The sequence below is a fragment of the Myotis lucifugus genome, unplaced genomic scaffold (genome assembly GCF_000147115.1).
Source record: "Myotis lucifugus unplaced genomic scaffold, Myoluc2.0 scaffold_127, whole genome shotgun sequence".
Classification (NCBI taxonomy): Eukaryota; Metazoa; Chordata; class Mammalia; order Chiroptera; family Vespertilionidae; genus Myotis; species Myotis lucifugus.
Window position 1 is genome coordinate 1,833,575 of NW_005871175.1, and position 5,039 is coordinate 1,838,613.

Below are 5,039 nucleotides of genomic sequence, written 5' to 3' on the forward strand. Positions count from 1 at the left end.
AAGCCTGGACTGGGAGTCAGGAAATCTGGATTCTATCCCAGCTCCGCACTGAGGTGCCATATGGGTGTGCTGGGCCACATAGGAGATAAAGCAAAGACACTTAGGATGACTATTTTCAAGACACTGGGCTAGGGACTCAACTCATCTCCGGGCCTTGATTTCCCCATCTGTCGAGGTTTCTATCAGTATTGTAGGTCAGAAAGTCTATTTAATAAACTATGACTAGAATTATTTTAAAAACAGACATAAAGCATAGTAGAAAAATGGAGAGCTCTGCATGGAATAGGGCAAGTATTACAAAGTAAAAATTTGTTTGTTATATATGTGTGTGTTTACTAGTACTTGCTCATGATGTAAAATTCACTTCATGTAAGTTAAAAAGTTTGAGAGTGACCTCTTGTGCAGTACATATACTAAAATTGGAATGATTCAGAGAAGATTAGCATGGCCTCTGTGCAAGATAACAAACTCATGAAGCATTCCATATTTTAAAAATTATCATGTGTTTTTAACCACAAATTTTTTAAAAAGTTTGAGGAACATGGGGTTAGGTGCTCTCCATGGATCCCCTCCTTCTACTCTGTAGCCCATGACTACTCCAGGCCATCATGAACTCTCCTCTTTCTGACCTCCTTTTAGTTAGTACCATGTAATTCTGCCCTATCATTTATTTTTTAACTAGAGGCCCGGTGCACAAAATTTGTGCATGGGTAGAATCCCTAGGCCTGGCCGGTGATCAGGGGCCTTCCAGCTGCTAGCTGCTGGCCAGGGTCTTCCTTCATTCCATGCCACCTGGTGGTCAGTGCAGACACTTTGCATATTAGCCTTTTATATCTATACTAGAGGCCCGGTGCACAAAAATTTGTGCACTGGGGGGGGGGGGGTCTCTCAGCCCAGCCTGTGCCCTCTCAGGCAGTCTGGGACCCCTCAGGGGATGACCACCTGCTGGCTTAGGCCCGCTCCCCAGGGGATTGGGCCTAAGATGGCAATCAGACATCCCTCTGGAACCCAGCAGCCCTCGAGGGATGTCCACTTGCCAGTGGGGAGCAGGCCTAAACTGCAATCGGACATCCTTAGCGCTGCTGAGGAGGCAGGAGAGGCTCCCACCACCACCGCTGTACTGGCAGCCATTAGCCTGGCTTCTGGCTGAGCAGAGCTCCTCCCATGTGAGAGCTCCCTGACCACCAGGGAGCAGCTCCTGCATTGAGCGTCTGCCCCCTGGTGGTCAGTGTGTGTCATAGTGACCTGTCATTCCCAGTCCTTCTGCTGTTAGGGTCAGTTTGCATATTACCCTTTTACTATATAGGATAGAGGCCTGGTGCACAGGTGGAGGCCCTCTGGTTTGCCCTGAAGGGTGTCCTGGATCAGGGTGGGAGTCCCACTTGGGTGCCTGGCCAGCCTGGATGAGGGGATGATGGCTGTTTGCAGCTGGTCAAACCCCCTTCAGGGTGGGGGTCCCCACTGGGGCGCCTGGCCAGTCTGGGTGAGGGGCTGAGGGCCGTTTTCAGGCTGGCAGTTGACTGAAGTTCCCAACCTCTCCTTTTTTTCTTTTCTTTTTTTTTAATTCTGGGATTTATTTACTTTCTATGGCTGTCACTGGAACTGAGAGCCAGCTTTAGCTCTGAGGCTCGGCTCCAGCTCTGAGACCTCGGCTGCTGAAAGCAGGTATCTGGGCTTTGTTTAGCTTCTATAATTGAAACACTGTTGCAACTCCAGCTCTGAGGCCTGGCTGGCTGAAAGCAGGTTTCTGGGGTTTGTTTAGCTTCTATATTTGCAACATTATTTCTTAGAGTGCAGCTCAGAGGCCGGCAGTGGCAGGCAGGAACCTTGGCTTCCTCCATCACTGGAGCAAGCCTCCTGTTCGCTTCAGCTGCCTGGCTGCCGGCCGCCATCTTGGTTGGCAGCTAATTTGCATATCTCGCTGATTAGCCAATGGGAAGGGTAGCGAAGTTATGGTTAATTACCATGTTTGTCTATTATTAGATAGGATAGATGAGGGAGGCAGAACGGTGTATGGTTAAAAGCACCCTATTAAGTTAGCTAAATCTATGTTTGAATTTAATTTCTTCACTTATTAGTTAAATGACCTAGGAAATGTATCCGACCTCTCTCAGCTGTGGTTTTCTCATGTAAGTGATAACACCCAGGACACATGATGGTTATAAGATTAAATAAGATGCTGTAGGCAAAAATCTTAGCACAAATCACCTTGTTCATAGAAAGTGCGCAAGTGTATGACAGCAGTTATTATCTGACTTCCTGTCCCATTCAGATTTTAAGGAACATTTTGTAATTTAGTGCCTGGCACATACAAAATTATAAATACCTCATTCTTATCTGATTGGAAAAATAGGGATTCCAGCCTCCAGGAGACACTCAGCTGGAGAGCGGCCACTATCTTTTGGCGCGTCCCATTAGCATACGGGTCTTGGGAGGAGAGGCAGGGCACTCTGTATATCCCCTACCTACACATCTCTTTTGGCCTTTTCCTCTGACATGGTCAGTTGGACATGGGAAGACAAGGCAGAAGGAAGCAGATTCTGTTTACAATTTCCTTCCAGGATAAAAAAGACCATGACACTTCAGTGCCATCAAAATCAACAGACAGCTGGAAACTCAGGACCTGCTGTGTCACAAATTGGGCATCTACCTCAGAGGTCTTCAGAAAGAAGCACGGGACAAAGAAATGAGAAAGAACCAGTGGCCAGAGCCCTGAGAAACTGGGGTGTGATTCAGACATTACACCAGGAATAAACTGCTACCATCAAACAGTCAGCAAATGAGCAACTCACTAGCTTATAATTGCTAGGAACTAAGGCAGAGTTTTGTAAATGACTCATTTCAGGAAATACCCACTAATCAATTAGTAGGGCTTCCGTATAATCGTTTCCCCAGATTTATAGGTAGTAATCATGTGAATCGGATCATTGATTCTAGAATGAGATAAGCAGCAATACTGGTAACCTAATCTACTTAGGTTATCCAAGTAGCTACAAAGAAATTAGCTCCTCTGAGGGGAAGCCAGCCCATTACTGGGAGTGAAAAGAGACCCATTTATCATGGCAGAGCCTCCAACCAGCCCCATCTCCCTGGAGCATTCAGCTATGCTGAGAAGATGTTGATGGAGAAGGGAATAATGATCCACAAATAGATATATGGGAAAGGGGAGGGTGAGGGGGAGTGTGAGGGAAGTCTCCTGAAATCACACAGGGGGAAAATGGCCTCAAAATGCTAAAAAGTGATAGCAGTATAGTTATAGGACTACATAAATTGTATTACAAAGAATAGGACTGTGGAAAGTAGCATTCGATGCTAATGTTTGTTTTGTTTTGTTTTGTTTTCTGGAAGAAAACAGGATCTGAAATTGTATGGTGAAAAGGAGAAGAAAATGTATGTGAATATTGCAGCCCCACCTAAAAATATGTTGCTAACACAATGGTTTTTCAGGAAAGAAAAGGCAAGGATGCCTAGAAATAGCTGCATCTAATCAGCCCCCATCCCAAGCAATCAACTGAAGTCCAGGAAATTCCATATGTAACCAGAAGAATAGACATCCTGGAGCATTTTGCTACAGTTAAGATTAGCGGAAACAGACCCCCATCAGTGCTAATAACAAAGAACAACTAAAGGTGAAGAAATTGCTGTGGGTGCCTGGGCCTCCCTTCTGGGAAGGTGGTGGCCTTGGGGGTGAGAAGGATGAGAATTAGGACACAGGCAGTTGTGAGGCTGTGCGGGCAGCCCTTTGTTCTGGTACCACAGCTTCAGCAGCACAGAGCAGTGTATTTCTCCAGGAAAAAATAATGAAAACAATGGCTCAGCTTATGCTGCTGAACTTATCTTAAAATTCTTTTAACAAGTTCGTGAACATAGCAACGTTTTGTGATTAACCCTTTTTGGGTCTTGTTTAAGAAATCCTTCCTTACCTAAAAATCATAAAGATATTCTGTATTTTCTTCTAAAACTTTAAAGATTTTCCTTTTACAATGAATGACTCTTTCTCTGAGACTGAAAGATACACACACACACAAATAAATAAAAAAGGAAATAAATTTACTTCATTAAAATTAATAACTTATGCTTACTGAAAATATCATAAAGAGAGTAAAATATCAGCCACAAACTGGGAGAAAATCTTGACACCACATAAGTCAAAGGACCAGGACCCAGAATATATAAAGAATGCATACAACCTGTTTAAAAATATACAAAAGACATGATAAGGTAATTCACAAAAAGAAATGTGGATGACTATACACGATATGAAAAGATTCTCAACTTTGTTAGTAATCAGGAAAATGCAAATGAAAATCATAATGAGAACATTTTACAGACACTAAAGCAGGGGTGGGGACTGTCCAGCCCAAAGGCTGTATAAGGCCCTCGAAATCATTTGGTCTGGTGCTGCCAAGGCATTAGGGGTGAGTTAATTAGATGTTTGACCAAACATAGCAGGCTAATTTTTAAGTTGATAATTTTGTATGGGCTGAGAATGACGTGATAAATATCTAAAAGGCCATTGGCAGATAAAAGGTTCCCCACCCCTGCACTAACTGGACAAAAAAATTATGAAGTTTGACAATGACAGATGTTGAGAATGTAGAAAACAATTTCATACATTACTGTTAGGACTGGAAAATAGTACACTTTCTTTGGAAAACAACTTGGCCATGCTTAGCACAGGTAAAGATTACATTTCTATGGCCCAACAGTTCCACTCCTAGGTGTGTGTACTCTAGATAAATTCTTGCACATGTGCATTAGGTGAAATGTATAAGACAGTTAATAAAAGCACTATAAATATTAGCACAAACACAAGCAAAGCTGAACAAATATTATTTGGTTATACCTACATTGTAGTTAACTATTTTTCGAAAGCAAGAATATGATAAACAAAAAATTCAGGAAAGTGGTTATGTTTGAAAGGAAAGTAGAATGGGATTAGGGAGGATCCAGCTAGTTTCAGTTACATTCTTAATATTGGATTCTTCAGTTGGTCAGTGGATAATATATAATTCATATATTCCATTATAGGCACAGAA

General features: G+C 42.9%; 1 pseudogene; it reads left to right on the forward strand.

Moving 5' to 3' along the window:
* The first annotated feature begins 391 nt into the window (after positions 1-391).
* Positions 392-491, forward strand: LOC111827080 (annotated as a pseudogene).
* Positions 492-5,039: the final 4,548 nt, after the last annotated feature.